Source organism: Pan troglodytes, chromosome 9 (assembly GCF_028858775.2).
Source record: "Pan troglodytes isolate AG18354 chromosome 9, NHGRI_mPanTro3-v2.0_pri, whole genome shotgun sequence".
Lineage (NCBI taxonomy): Eukaryota > Metazoa > Chordata > Mammalia > Primates > Hominidae > Pan > Pan troglodytes.
In genome coordinates this window covers 11,569,576-11,585,471 of record NC_072407.2, presented here as the reverse complement: position 1 = coordinate 11,585,471, position 15,896 = coordinate 11,569,576, and the positions used below count along the sequence as shown (strand labels likewise).

The 15,896-nt window shown below is 42.6% G+C and overlaps 2 protein-coding genes across 6 annotated transcripts in view; one reads left to right on the top strand and one right to left on the bottom strand.

Moving 5' to 3' along the window:
- Positions 1–15,896, bottom strand: part of SYT9 (synaptotagmin 9) — a 242,235-nt gene that overhangs the window by 17,707 nt on the left and 208,632 nt on the right. The gene's annotated exons all lie outside the window — the stretch shown is intronic.
- Positions 1–15,896, top strand: part of LOC104008404 (basic proline-rich protein) — an 80,132-nt gene that overhangs the window by 48,385 nt on the left and 15,851 nt on the right. The window contains exons 4-5 of the mRNA XM_063783585.1: positions 5,025–5,120; positions 8,411–8,574. The gene's annotated coding sequence lies outside the window, so the exon portion shown is untranslated. The remainder of the gene's footprint in view (positions 1–5,024; positions 5,121–8,410; positions 8,575–15,896) is intronic.

Here is a 15,896-nt window from a genome sequence, read left to right as displayed (position 1 = left end):
CCCCTGCTTTCAAAGGGCTCACAGATGGAGATATTATAATGTGAGAAGCTGCGTAGAATACTGCAGGGGCAATGGGAAGGGACAAAGTAACTTCAAAGGGATTGAGGAGGTCTATAGAGAACAGTGTGAAGGATGAGTCTTGAGCTAAGCCATTTAGGCTGAAGAGGAATCTCTCTGGAAAGAAGAAGGGTCACTTGGGGTAGAGGAAAGAGACTGTGCAAAGGCAGAATGCAATAAAGGGCATGGTGCATTGAAGGAATCATCACAATTTGGTGTGACTGGACTGTAGTGTGAGGAATGAAGTGGTCAGAGGTAAGGCTGGTGATATGATTTAGTTGTGCCCCCACCCAAATCTCAACTTGAGTTGTACCTCCCAGACTTCCCACGTGTTGTGGGAGGGACCCGGCAGGGGAGGTAATTGAATCATGGGGGCCGGTCTTCCCCGTGCTATTCTTGTGATGGTGAATAAGTCTCACGAGATCTGATGGGTTTATCAGGGGTTTCTGCTTTTGCTTCTTCCTCATTTTCTCTTGCTGCTGCCATGTAAGAAGTGCCTTTTGCCTCCTGCCGTGATTCTGAGGCCTCCACAGCCATGTGGAACTGTAAGTCCAGTTAAACCTCTTTTTCTTCCCACTCTCGGATATGTCTTTGTCAGCAGCGTGAAAATGGACTAATACAGCTGGGATGGAAAGATGAGGTCTGAGTGGTGCGACATCATTCCTTGTTTTCGAGATGTGAAGGAGCGGCTCTCTTAAGGAAGCCCCAGACTCAGACTAGCAGTATCTCTTGTGTTTCACACTCAGCCCAGCATTCAACTTAATTTAAACTCAGGGCACCTTCCAGCACAGATTAAATGTAGCAATACTGTGGCCATAGAGAGAAAAAACTGAAGTGACTTCTATGGATATGGGAATAACAAAATTCACATGTAAACTATAAAAGAGTAGCAACCATTCTGACAATGAAATTTATGGACTTCATTTCAGAGATCAAAAGTTCACATGTGAGGCTATAACTTAAGGAAAGTATTAAAAGCCAGTGTGTTCACTGCAAAGGGAAACCATGTTTGATTGTGACCCGTGGCTTTGAAGTGTGTGCATGTGTGTGGGCGCACACACACATCTCTGGGAAAGGGGTATTTGCTTCTGTGTCTAGGAAGAAAGACTGAATGATATTTGTCTTAATATTGTGATTCAAATATCAGTTTGCCAGATCAGCTGCTACCCTGGAGCACCAACCAAATAGCTCTACTTTCTTTTTTTTTGAGATGGAGTCTTGCTCTGTCCCCAGGCTAGAGTGCAGTGGCGCAATCTCGACTCACTGCAAGCTCCACCTCCCGGGTTCATGCCATTCTCCTGCCTCAGCCTCCTGAGTAGCTGGGACTACAGGCGCCCGCCACCACACCCAGCTAATTTTTTTTTTTGTATTTTTAGTAGAGACGGGGTTTCAGTCTGTTAGCCATGATGGTCTTGATCTCCTGACCTCGTGATCCGCCCGCCTCGGCCTCCCAAAGTACTGGGATTACAGGCGTGAGCCACCGTGCCTGGCCCCGAATAGCTCTACTTTCTAAGCCACCATCTACATCAGGCCCGTGGTTCCCTAGCCGCTCTTTCAACTGTGAAACCCATACCCATATCAGTTTGCCAATTCCTGAGTCCTTTCCCATCAGAGAAAGCAAATTGTTAACAGGCTCAGTGCCACCAATTAATGTGGTCTGGAATTAGTTGTGATGGTATCAGCCCATATTCCTTCATTTTTGGGTACTTATTGTATGCCAGGCACTGGGATATGGACTTCACAAGTTCTTAAAAGACCCCGTGGGGTTCTTTAATGGAGGATGCAGCGTTGTAGAGACACTAATTTGCACAAAGCCACACTGTGACTAAGTGTCAGAGCTGAGATTTAAACCCAAGACTTCCAATTTCAAAGTCCAAGCTTTAGCAATTATATCAATTCCCTCTGTAGGTCCAGTCTACATTTCTGATGTATTAAAAGTACTTTATCTGCCTTGGCTTTCTAGACTCCCTAAATCTAGCCAGACGAGCTGCCTTTAAGAACCCTAGTCCAAACTAGTAGCATACAGCAGGTGCCACATCCCACTTATGGTTTCCTAGCTGCTTATCCCATTTCTCTGGATTCCCCCAGCTAGTGACATGCATATGTATCTTCTTTGCCCCCGCAGTTCTGTGCACAACCTCATTTTTCCCTATTATGACCTAATTTTACCTCTTCATTTAAGCAGTTCCTTCAGAATGCTTTGGGTTTAGCTCTCCCAAAGTACCCAGCCTTAGGGACCACCTCTGTACCTGATTTCTTATGGCCTGTCTAAAGCCTGCTTAGAGGGCTAGGCTGCAACCTTAGCCAGTTTTTTTTACCAGTCCCCATACCCAGGGATACCACTAGCAGAGGCATTGTTGCCAATGGCCAAGTCATAGCACAGCTCCCACCTGAACTCCATAGCTGGGTTTTGCTCATTTGGTGAATTTCCTTGTGTGTGTAATTAGCCAGAATCAAGGTCAGCCTCTGGAAATACGGCGGTGCAGCCTACTGGTCTCCCCCTTCTTAAGGTGCAGCCCTTCAGTTGGGTGAGTTTTCTGGGCTCTGAATCTTTTCCTCTTCTGGACAGTGCCACTAAGGTCCTAGGTCCTAGAATGCTTGTGAGCTGGGACCAAGCCCACAGGATGACAGGATTAAGGAGTTTCAATACATCTGGTGTCATGATAGGGTCATTGCTACCAGCAATATTGCAAGAAAAGCCTCTTGAAAACAAACTTATTCTAGGGAAAGTCAAGCATACAAGTCAGGCCTGAAAAAGTTGTCTCAGGAGAAGACATGAGTAAATTTTGCTGTTGTTGTTCAGCCCCCTTTTGTCTGGCTTCTGTTGGGGGAAGACTAGAAAAACTCAACCAAATCAAACAAAATAAGCAAATTACACCTTTCCAAACTCCTGTAACCTAGTGAGCTGTTTTTCAGCCAAAAATTGTATAAAACAAAATGTGAGAAAAGATTTTTCCATAATTCAGAAAAGCATTGACCCAGTGGGATTTTGGTGAGAGGAAGGTGGTAGAGACTCAGTCATCAACACCGGAGACAGTAACGGTGGTTTAGTAACTGTTGAGCATAATGCTAGCTTGGCTGGTTCCAGTGCTGGTGCCAGCCCCATTTCCATGGGCAGAAGCAGCAGTGTCCTTGTTAGGAGACCTGGTGGGCTCCCAGGCAGTAGCAGGGGTTTAGAAGGTAGCAACAACTCCAGTAGTATCAACAGGAAGTAGTGGTTACAATCCTATCTATCCGAACAGAGAAGATTGTAAGTGAATTCAATTGTCCTGAGACATAAGGCTCTAATTTGAATTAAATTGAATTGAAACCAAAGATGAGAACTGTCCTAATGAAAACTGTAATGTGAAGTGACATTTCGATCACAAAAATGACAGCTGATATGAGACAGGCCATTGAAACAGACCCCAAATTAAGAACATGAAAAGACAGAGTGAAACATTAGATAATATCTCTCTGTGAATCTGAAAATGGGACTTTATTACAGGAAGTACCTAAGGGCTCTGAACTAAGAAGCTTGTCAAAAATGGAAGTGATTCTTATTACATGATTTAATCTTATTATGTACTTAATATTGTTAAATTTACATTTAAAATTTTATTTAAAAAGCACAAAAATCTCAGGATTTTGTTGACTGTTTATTGCTTACCACAGCTTTGCAAATATATGAAGATTCATCATGCTCTGCTGGTTTAGAATCTGATTTTGTTGACTGTTGCTTAGCACAGCTTTACAAATATATGAAAAATTATCACGCTCTGCCAGTTTACAATCTGATTAGCTTCTTTCTGTAAAGAGCACATTCTATTTTTTTTTTTTTTTACTTCCTCTCTCGGCTTTAAGAACAAGTATGTTAAAGAAATAAAGCAGTATGAATGTGACTATACTGCCTTTCAGGAGATTGGGCCAGTAGCGTGGAAAATGAAAGGGTCCATTTGGGCAATAACTACTATTTATTGAGTGCTTAAGCACTAGCTCTATCCTAAGAGCTTTGCATACCTTATCTCATTCATGCCTCACCTTAACCCTCTGTGATAGATATTACAATTACAGTTTCACAGTGAGGTAACTGAGTCTGAAAAAGGCGAAATAATAAAGGTAGTAAATGGCAGAGCCAGAATCTGCCACCATGCTTTTATGGATTAAAATGTATGCTCTTAAGTACTATGCCCAGAATGGTAAATTATTGTGCTTTGAATGGTAACTCCACTACAGCACCTTTCTAGAAAGGATTCTTAGTCCAGAAATGAATTCTGAACAGTCCAGACTTCATAGGAGAGTGTGTTAAGATTCACCGTCAAGTAGACCTTGAGGGGAAAGGTGGCAAATGGTGCGTGGCATGTGTGACATGTAGATTGTTATTTACTGAGAGGGGCTCATTAGAAACAATCAAGAAGCAAAGGCTACAGTGAAGGCACCATTCAGAAGGTAAGACAAGGACTGTCATATTTTTCGATGAGGTGGCAAGATAGGAAATTACTATAGGGCCAAAATTACTCTACCTGATGAAGTAAAGTGGAGGATGTTTGGAGTTTGTTACTTCAAATTAATATTCATTACATGTATTCATCGTTCAACAAACATTTATTGAGCACCAGGCATTTGTGCTGAGCACTAAAAAAACAAAGTTAGGCTCGGCGCTGTGGCTCATGCCTGTAATCCCAGCACTTCGGAAGGCCAAGGCGGATGGATCACCTGAGGTTAGGAGTTCGAGACCAGCCTGGTCAACATGGTGAAACCTCGTCTCTACTAAAAATACAAAAATTAGCTGGGTGTAGTGGTGGGTGCCTGTAGTCCCAGCTACTTGGGAGGCTGAGGCAGGAGAATCACTTGAACCTGGGAGGTGGAGGTTGCTGTGAGCCGAGATCATGCCACTGCACTCCAGCCTGGGTGACAGAGCCAGACTCCCTCTCAAAAAACAAACAAACAAAACACAAAGATAAATAATGCACATTCTATTCTTGAAGGGCTCAGTGTGGTCAAAAGAAGACTATAGAATCAAGGATGAAGAGAAGGAACAGAATAAAAGGACGTCTCAGCAGGAGGCTCTGTGACTACTATGTGTGAGTGTGTGTGTCCATAATTCCATCATCTACCCAAATCACGGAATAGGAATGATAAAAGTTATAACAAAAATTCGATAAGGGTGAAATTGGAAAGATTCCTAGGATATATGTGATGCACTGGGTTATAAAATAAAATTCCATTAAAAAGCCTAGGATTGTCTCCCACTGACAGTACAGCAAGCAGAAGCCAACCAGAAGAAGAAACTTGCCTTATTAATTCATAGCTCTGGTAAAATTCCCCTGTGAGGCAACCAATGCCCCATCCCATGTCTGTGCACGGTTATTCTACCTCTGCAATTTGGGACTCAAATCTCTGGTCATCTCTGTAATTTCAATTCCTAGAAATAGCTCCTAAACTGATCATTGTGTTCCTAGTAATTAGAAAAGTAACTGTGACACAGAAAGGGTTAACAAATAAGAATGATAAATGATGCTTTTGTGTAAATTTTATTTATTCAAGTGCAATACACATGTTGTTATCCCAATTTTTGTTTTTAAGCTAAATGCTTAACAATCTGATATACTAGAAAATTATAAGATTCATGATTTTAATGGACATATTTAGAATAACTTAACTAGTTAAATTTATAGTCACCATTTAAATGCTTAGGAAAATCTATTATACTACATTTATAAAGCTTATTTTTAAGACGTTGAAATGCTTAAGATCATTTCACCTAAATGTATAAGATTTTATTTGTTAGCATTATAAGAGTTACATGATTGAGAACAATTTTGTTTAACACCTGCATTAGATGTTTGGAGTGTTTAATATAATCACATTTTAAATTTGTGATTTTAGCTTGAAATATTCACAGAAATGTAGTTAATCAATTAATTGCTTAAACAATGCTTAAAAATTTAGGAGAATTTTACTCACTAGATTTATATCTTTTTTCTTATTTAAAAATATTTAAGAGAATTTGATTAAATGTAAAATTGGTGTTTAAAAGTTTAGGAAAATTTAATCTGTCAAATTAATGAGCTAATGAGAATTTAGCAAAGAACAAGTGAAAAAAGTGTTTTTATTTCAAAACAAAATTATTAGATCTATAATTATTATAACAGTTAACATTATGTAGAATTTGGTACGTACTATTATAAGAATATTAGATATATTATTACTCCTTACCACAATTCTCTGAGGCAGGTACTTTTATTTCTGTTCTACAGATGAGAAAATCAAGGTACAGACAAGTTAGTGACTGCTTCGTCAAGTGTGTTAGTTTCTTAGGGTTGCCATAATGACGTATCACAAACTGGATGGCTGAAAATAAGAGAACTTTATTGTCTCACAGTTCTAGAGGCTAGAAGTCTGAAGTCAAGGTACCAGTGGGCCCATGCTTTCTCTGAAGGCTCTTGGGGAGAATTCTTCCCTGCCTCTTCCTAGCTCTTAGTGGTTGCCAGCAATCCTTGGCTTATGGCTGCATCACTCCAATTCCTGCCTCCATTGTCACATGGCAGTCTCCTGTATGTCCCTCTAGGTCTTTATATGGCTTTCCTATAAGGACACTAGTCATGGGATTTGGTGCCTACCCTGATCCAGCATAAGCTCATCTTAACATACCTGCAAAGACCTTATTTCCAAATAAGGTGACATTCTGAGGTTCTAGGTAGATGTAAATTTTGGGAGGACACTATTCAAACCAGTACCCCACCAATATCCAGCACATTGGTAAACCCAATGTCAGTTCTTAATCTTCATTTTATTTACATCTTATTTGTCACATCTGGGCATTCCCTCTTCCTGGAAACAATTTCTTTCTTGCCTTCTAGGATACCACACCCTCTTGGTTTTCTTACTACTTCAATGACTTGCTCCTTCTCAGTCTATCGGTTTCTCTTCTTTTCTTTACCTTTAAATAGAATGTCCCAGTTCTTAGTCCTGGGACCTCTTCTCTTTACCATTTACATCTCATCCATTTTTACAGCCTGATCTTTCTCTGGAACTCTAGATTCCTGCATCTAACTGCTATTTTATGTTTTCCTATGGATATCCAATAGTTGCTTCAAACTTATTAGGTCTAACTCCTGATCATCCCACATAGGTGCTCTACCTGCAGTCTTCCTGAGCTCACTTAATGGCAGCTCTATCTTTCCACGGTCAACCTTGGAATCATCCTTTACTTTTCTCTCTCATACCCTACAGAAAACCCTATTGGGTCTCCCTTCAAAATATACCCAGAATGTAACCATTTCTCACCATGTTCCTTGCTTCTACACTGTCCAGGCCTCTGTTATTGCCATCTAGATTATAGCAGTAGACTCCTAATGGGTATTCTCACGTCCAACCTTGTCATTATCTAGTCTATTCTCAACACAGCAGCAGAGAGATCAGTGATAACTTTGGATCATGTCACATCTCTCTTAAAAATTGCCATGTTGGCGAATGAGCCAAAGTACTTTTGAAGCTCTACTGGGTTCCAGTTACCTGAGCTCTGCCCGCTGTTACCTTTCTGATCTCATCCCCTACTTCTCTCTCTTTTTTCTCTCCTGCATCCCCCACATTACTCTCCTCACTATCCTCGTGTGAACCTCCTTAAGGCCTTTGTATTGGCCGTTCCCTTAGCCTGTATTTCTGCATGGCCACAGGGCTTGCTCCCTCATCTCCTTCAAGTGTTTGCTCAAATATTGCAATTGTTTGTGAGCCTTACAATTACCTCCATTAAAATTAACCCCCTGTAAAAAGTAAACAATCTATATCACACTTCTGATCCCCATTGCTTGCTCTATTAAATTAAATTAATTAATTAATTAATTTTTTTGAGATGGAGTCTCACTCTTGTTGCCCAGGCTGGAGTGCAGTAGCATGATCTCGGCTCACTGCAACCTCTGCCTCCCAGGTTCAAGTGACTCTCCTGCCTCAGCCTTTTGAGTGGCTGGGATTACAGGCGACCGCCACCATGCCCGGCTAATTTTTGTACTTTTAGTAGAGAAGGGGTTTTGCCATGTTGGTCAGTCTAGTCTCGAACTCCTGACCTCAGGTGATCCGCCCATCACAGCCTCCCAAAGCGCTGGGATTACAGGTGTGCACCACTGCGCCCGGCCCTATTTTATTCTTCATAGCATTTACCTTCACTATAACATAATACATCTGTGTCTCCCACTAGTCAAGTTTCACTAGAGCAAAGATTTTTGACTATTTTGTCCCTAAAAATGTATCTTCAGCACCTATAGTAGGTATTCAATCAATATTTGTTGAACAAATAAATAAATCCTTGAAACTCCCATTTCCTTATGCAAAGTGATTGTTTCAAAGGAAGCTTAATTGATTCTCACTTGAACAGAATTCTTACAATACAGCAAATGATGCCATACAGTGAAGCACCTTGAAAGATTGCTGGGATAAGCTGACAGCATGGCAGCCAAAATAGTGACCCCAGGCTTGCAGGAATTCTGTGCTTTCTGGAGGAAATGGTCATGGGTTTCCCAACCTGCCTTTTAAACTAAGGTAAGTCTCTTATAAAGACCTTTATGAGAACTGTTTGAGCCTTCATGCCACTGCAAATCCATCTGAGATGATGACTGGGACCTTCACTGCCACTGTCTTCATTCTCATGGGTGTTGCCTGGCTCTTTGGCATTCAGAGCTAGCTCTCAGTTGCTTTGGTGCATTAATAGAACCACTATGCCTGTAGATTTGAAGAAAAATTGACATGGAGAATTTATCTAAGAAATCAGTAAGTAAAACTTGTAAAAATCATTTTACAAGTTGTAAGATAGAAGAAATTGAAATTCTGTCCAACAAGAACTTATTCAATGCTGACTTTGTGCCAGGCATTTTGCCAGGTGCTTGTTATACAATGATGAATAACACTTAGGCCCATTCTCAAGGAGCAGTGGGAGGTGCTGGGGATGACACACACACAGATAATATCAAGTGGCACCAAATGCTATGTCAGGGGCAGGCACAGGGTGCTAGGAGAGGATAGCACAGACAAGAAGCATTTAGCTCATACCACAGGATCTTCAGAATGCTTCCTGAAGAAGCTGACAACTGATTAGATGCTAAAAAGACAGGCTGGATCTAGGCAGGAAAAGAGGGGTTGAAAGGACAGCACAAGAAAAAGTTAAAGCAGAAGCAAGGGCATGGGGGTGAATAGAAAGCATTGTGTGAACCACCAGCCATTAGGTGTGGCCCCAACATAAAGTATAAGGAGGAGATGGAGGCAGGGTCACAGAGGACCTTGAATGCCAAGGTAGGGAACTCGATCTTGATCTTGTTCAGAATGAAGGGCAGTTATTGAAGGATTTTTAAGTGGGAGAGTTACATGCTCAGATTTGTACTTTAGTACTTGAAGGAGTGTAGAGGTTGGATTGAAGAACAAACAAGAGAGTCAGAAAACCAGAATTGAGTGATAGTATGGGATCAGTTGAAGCACCCCTCTTGCCTTGACAGATCTCACTGAGCCTGGCCCTGTAGAATTACTGGTGAGTGAAGATGGGAAGGAGGTCGTTGCCTTTAGCACTTGAGAACTCTAGGTGGCTGGTCCCAAAACAGGACGGGGCTGTTTAAATTTAGCATTTCCTGAATAGGGACCAATGGAGTTCTGAAAAAATAAGTCAAAAATATAAATACCAAAGAGATAATGAATGAAGAGTCATATATTTATCACCCACTCTCAACTGACCCTAAACTTTAGTGAACAATAAAATGGACATTAGATCTGTTCACCTGTGAACTTGATTTCAGGATATCACCATTACCACTTATGGAGGGTGGCCATTTTCTGGCTAAAGAGCAAGATCCCAAGGTCCTCTAGCTGTCATTCGCCTGACATGTGGAAGACACTGGAGGGAGGTGTAACCAGCCTGCTGCATGTGCAGGCAGCTTGCCTCTCTCCTCTGGGTGCCTCCACCCATTGTGAGGAGCTGTGTGCAGACTGCACCTTGTTTTAATCCTCCCTTGAGTACTTACACACTGACCAGCCCCCTCCTGCCTCCTGACTATTGCATACTGGAAACTTCTCCATGATCAGAGAGCAAAAGCTCAATTGCCATGTTTAGTAAAAGGTCTGCAGTAAGTCCAAATCAACTAAAAATAGTCAATTTAGTGGGTACTGACAGACCCTACGCCCCAGACCTAAAGAGTTCACATCAGGAGAGAAGACAGATGTATCCAACTAACTACAAAATAAAAATGAGAGGTAGTAAGTGGTCAATGTATAATCAAATACAATCTAAATACAATCAAACTATTAAGGGAGTACTTCATTCCAAATGGGGCATTGCTCACTAGAAACTTCATGGAGGAGGTGGCACCTCAAATGAACCCTGAGGATTATGTAGGACTTTTAGACAGTGGGTGACTTCCTTCTTGGGCACCTGCTGGGATCAGCCCCATCTGACTGGACGGTGATACTTGCTTTAGCAGACATGACCCAGGGAAAGGCCATTTTTGCCCAGAATTTACACAGGTCACAAAGAGCAGCTGTAAAATGCATAGCCTATTGTGATACCATGAGGGACTAAATACCAACCCCATGAAGTCCTCAAGCAGGGGCCTTCACCCCTTTCCCAGGACCTTCATGTTCTCCTTTCTTTTTCCAATGGTGATTTACAGATGTGTTTTTCTCTATTTGGGAAAAAGTCTCAGAATTAGCTTAAATGGGCCAGGGACAATGGCTGATGTCTAAATCCCAGAACTTTGGGAGGCCGAGGTGGGTGGATCACTTGGATCCGGGAGTACAGGACCAGCCTGGGCAACATGGTAAAACCCCATCTCTACAAAAAAAAATATATAAAAATTAACCAGGCGTGGTGGCGGGTGCCTGTAGTCCCAGCTACTTGGGAGGCTGAGGTAGGAGAATCGCTTGAGCCCAGGAGGCAGAGGCTGCAGTGAGCCGAGATGGCGCCACTGCACTCCAGCCTGGATGACAGAGCAAGAATCTGTCTCAAAAAAAAAAAAAAAAAAATAGCTTAAACATTGGAATGTTGTATGGAATATACATATCTAATAGGTTGAATAGAACTTCATTTTCAAAAGTCAATTAAATGTGTGCTAATTTTAGAAAATGTATTGTCTTGCAGCTTGCTTTTTTTTCTCAGTGAAAGAGACAGAAACAAAGGCCCTTAAATGTGTTTGAAAAGAGGATACAAGATAAGAAACTTTCTTTTATCCTTAAAGGTTTAGAGGCTTTTATTGATATGTTATTAATAATATTAAGATTTTTGGCACTATTCCAACTATTAGCTTTTCATCTCAAAGATACTCACAATGTCAAAACAAATAAAACCTATTAGCTGAATTCGTTTTCTCTCATCTGTGTATCTGCTGTCCTCTATACACTGTGGCTGACAGTACGCCACGGCATGTATCTCTCAGCCATGCTGTTAGCATTGGGCCTTTGTGTGACTTAGAAACAGAAGACTCCTCCAGGCAAACTCACCACTTGGTGAGTGGAGAGAAAGCTGACTTCGAGCTGACTTTAGCTTCACACATCTCCTCATCCTGGCACCCTAGTGAAGAAACCACCTGCAAGACAGTGTGCTGGGGTGCTGGGGAAACAGCTCTTTGGGGAGGTATCAGCGGCCTTAGGTTATTAAAGGTAATGCCCAGGTCCAATCTCAGAATGAGAGGCTGTGTTATTCTGCATAACAATGTAAAATGTCTTCCCCGTAGGCAGTTTCCTATTGGCAGAGACAATTATGATATTAGATGGATGTTTCTTTCCCTGGCTATAGAATTTTTAATTTCGGTTACTCGCATTGTCCTCACTCGTGTTATCCCCAGCCCTTAGGAAATCTTCATTAAATGCTATTGTCTGGCATTTGCATGCTTTGGGGGAATGGGGAAAGGGACTGTGTCCGTGCTTGGGATAGGATGTGGGGATAGGGCAGGGAGAAGATGGTGGCTGGGAGAAGCGGCTGTAGAGAAGCCTGGAGTGCAGCGGAGAGCAGAAATGGTAAGCATCATCTGGAATCATGAGATGCAAAAAAGAGCATTCCTCAGGCCACTGCAGAGACAAATGGGAGGAAGACATCAACTAAGGGCCAGAGAGAAAGGGTGGGGACTCAGGGCATTTGAGTATTAAAATGAAGGGTGATTCTGGGAGCTGGAGGCTTGGACTCTCATCAAGGGCTGGAAATCAGGTAGGTAGCAAGGAAAGGAAAGAAAAGTGACTGGGGAGCAGCAATGTCAGAAAAGGGGCAACTCACCTGGACTTAGGGATTGGTATCCTGCCCTGTGGGGAAGCTGAGCCCTCTTGGCCAGCTGGGAGCCTCTGGCCTGTCAAACAAGAGGAGACCGCAGAGGGTGCCTGCTGAAGGAGACTGGGCGTAAGGCCTCTTCCCTGGTGCTCCTGAGGAGGGGGACTGAGATCTGAACTTAGGGGCCATGCCCTCTGCGCCCTGGCCTGACTCCCTTTCGGCCTCCTCTCCTACAACTCTACCTCTCGTTGCTCATGGTCCTGGCCACACCTGCCTCCTCTCTACTTCTGGACAGGCCACGCTGGTCCTTGCTCCAGAGATGCATGCTGGCCATCTGCTCTGTGATGGAAATGCACTTCTCAGGCCTCTGCTTGGCTGTCTGCTTCTGGTCAGTCAGGGAAAGTGTCATTTTCTCAGGGCCTTCCCCAGCCACCCAGCACAAAGGAGTGCCCCATCACTGCTGTCACATCTTGCCTTTGTATTTGCATCGTCCAGCTTGTGATGACCTATTTTCTGTTCAACTGTATGCAATTTGCCTGTCTCCCTCCACCAGAATGCAACCTCCACGGCGCAGGGGTCCCCACTCACTGCCTTGCTCAACACCTTATTCCCAGTGTTGGGAATAGCATGTGGCATATGGCGGGGCTCAATAAACACTGGCTGAATGAATGTGTGCATGCTGGAGACCAGGACAACTGAAGATGGTCATGGGAACTGATGATAGATAAGCCAATGGCTGGCTCCTAGGGGTTACAGAAACACTTTGGAGTATCTTCCCAGCTTGTACTGACAATACCCATTCCTCCCCATAGTGGGCACGCCACCATGCCTGGCTAATTTTTGTTATATTTGTAAAGACGGAGGTCTCAGTATGTCTCCCAGGCTGGTCTAGAACTCCTGAGCTCAAGCAATCCATCCGCCTTAGGCACCCAAAGTGCTGGGATTACAGGCATGAGCCATGGTGCCCGGCCTCATTTTATTCTTTAAAGGAGTTTCAGGGCCGGGCGCGGTGGCTCACACCTGTAATCCCAGCACTTTGGGAGGCCAAGGCAGGGGGATCATCTCAGGTCGGGAGTTCGGGAGCAGCCTGACCAACATGAAGAAACCCTGTCTCTACTAAAAATACAAAATTAGCTGGGCATGGTGGCGCATGACTGTAATCTCAGCTACTCGGGAGGCTGAGGCAGGAGAATCATTTGAACCCAGGAGGCGGAGGTTGTGGTGAGCCGAGATCGCATCATTGCACTCCAGCCTACGCAACAAGAGCAAAACTTCATCTCATAAAAAGGAGTTTCAGTTAGGTTTTCTGTTCCTAGAAACCCAAAGCATTCTACTTGACTCAGGGTGTGATAACTGTCCCATTCAAAGCTCTCTGGGCAACTGGCTCCATTGCTATCTTGTATGGAATTTATGTTCTGCTCTAAGGACCAGTCTCTCTGAAAGGAGTATGGGTAAGGCAAAAATAAAAACAAAAGCACTCTGGAAGGGAAGGGGACGTTCAGAGCTGTCCTAATGGGCAGACCAGGAGCAACATGTGGAAACCCCAGTGAGATCATTTTGACTGTACAGAAGCAAAACTTTGTCAAAAATTAGAACTTTTTCAGAGCAGCCTCTCAAGACATTGCACAAGAGGATGGGAGAAGATTGCCTTTGAAATGGCCCCAACTTACATACCTACACCTCTGTGGGAAAGAAGCAGTGGATAGAGTCAGAGAGCGGCTTTTCTGAGTGAGGAGAACTGCAGGGAACAGAATCAGGAGTGAGAAGGCCTGTGGGAGCCAGGACATTCTTATCTAATACTTGAGGCCAATGTGGCAACAAGCAGAAGTGCTTGTGAGTAGATTTTCTAGATGTTAATTACTTAAGATTACTATACTTTTGATTTATTTTACACTTGAATTTGATTTCTTATCATTGTTTTGTTTCCTCAGTGTGTGTGTGTATGTGTGTGTGTGTTTTAAATATAAACCTGTAATGCTGTCAGTTCTGTCTTACTTAGTGACCCTTGATTGCTCATTCACATTTTAAAATTACCCACTGGGTATTTTGTGTATTTTTTCTCTGCTTTTGTGTGTGCAGACTAATTTTCTAGCTATCTCTTTCTCTAGAGTTGGAATCCAATCAGCAGCAATGTCAGATTTGTTGTTGTTGGTCATGAGGTACATGCTAGTCCCTTGCAAGAAACAGTTTCAGGCACAGCTGGATCCAGAGGTTCAGTGTCATCAGGACTCATTATCACCTTCTCTACTTCTCAAGTATGCTTTCTTTTGTTTCACTCCATCCTGGAGTGCACTCTATTATTTTGATGGTGAGATAGCAGCCAACAACTCCACATTTGCATCCTCACAGCTTCAAGTCCAGTGGAAAGATGTGACTTTTCCTGATAGTTCCAACAAAATTCCTGGGCCTAAATTAGGTCACACACTCACCCCGAACCAATCCCTGAATGTGATGATTGGGCTTAAGCCTGGGGAGATGCAAAGACGTTCCTGGAGCTGAGGATGTGGATACCTCTACCCAAACCACATGGTTAGAGGGGGAAGAGGGGTGAGTCCTCAAAGGAAAATGTGGTTCTTTTATCTGAAGAGGAGAAGAAAAGCTGCATAAGCAAAGTCATACATTTTCACTTCAGGCCTTTTCAAGCTAAGATAGTGAGGGAAATTATGTTCTGCTTTGGGGGAGTAAAATCTTTGCAAATACAAAATTTAGTCTTAACAGAATGCAACATTTAAAAACACATCTGTGGGAAAACCACACAGAACACAGCATGCCTTCTAAAGTAAAAAAGAGTATTCCATTAGCTTTCAGAGTTTTAAAAACAAAGGGCTTTCTGTTAATAAATTTTACTGCATATTATTCAGTGCATGTCCTATGTCCTACTGGGTTTAGAAATTATGGTTATTTTGAAGCATTTGATTAGGAGGGGAGGAAACATCAGAAGCAAAACAACTGAAAGTACATTAGCAAAAAACCTACATCACAAATCATTTGGGAATGTGAAGTCATAAAGGATGACGAATCGGTGCCAGCAGGATGGAAACAAAAGAATTTTCTTAAAAATTCTAAGGCATTGTTCTAGTTTTAATTGTTAAGTGAGCTGAATAATAACAGCTGAGAAAGAAAAGTCTTTTAAAACCAGCATTACTGTGTGATCCCGACACTGACCATGTCAGAAACTGATTGTGCTCTGACTGGTATAGCTGTGTCTTCAAAGCTGCTTGACCAGCATAGATGTGAGGTTGAGAGGTTTGCTGACATGTGTCGGCATGTGTAAAACTTTTTCCAGGGAGAGGGCAAGAGAAGGAAAAGAAAAGTTAAACTGGAGTTCCAGTAGGTTGTGAGATTCATCTTGATGATAAAATAATGAAGAGAGAAAGCCTTTCCTAACAGGTGGAGAGAAGTAAGTCTACATTTGGACCCGAATAAGCTTGGTAGCTATGCCCAACAAGCACTGAGATGGAGGAACACTGTGAGTTTAAATCTGTATTTTGTCAGCTTTTCTTACAATAACAACTCCAAATCTTAGTTGCTTACAACAATACACACTAATTTCTTGCTGATGAGTTTGTGGTTGGCTGCAGCTCTGCCAGACAGGTAGAAATCTACTTCTGCATCTTCTTGTTCC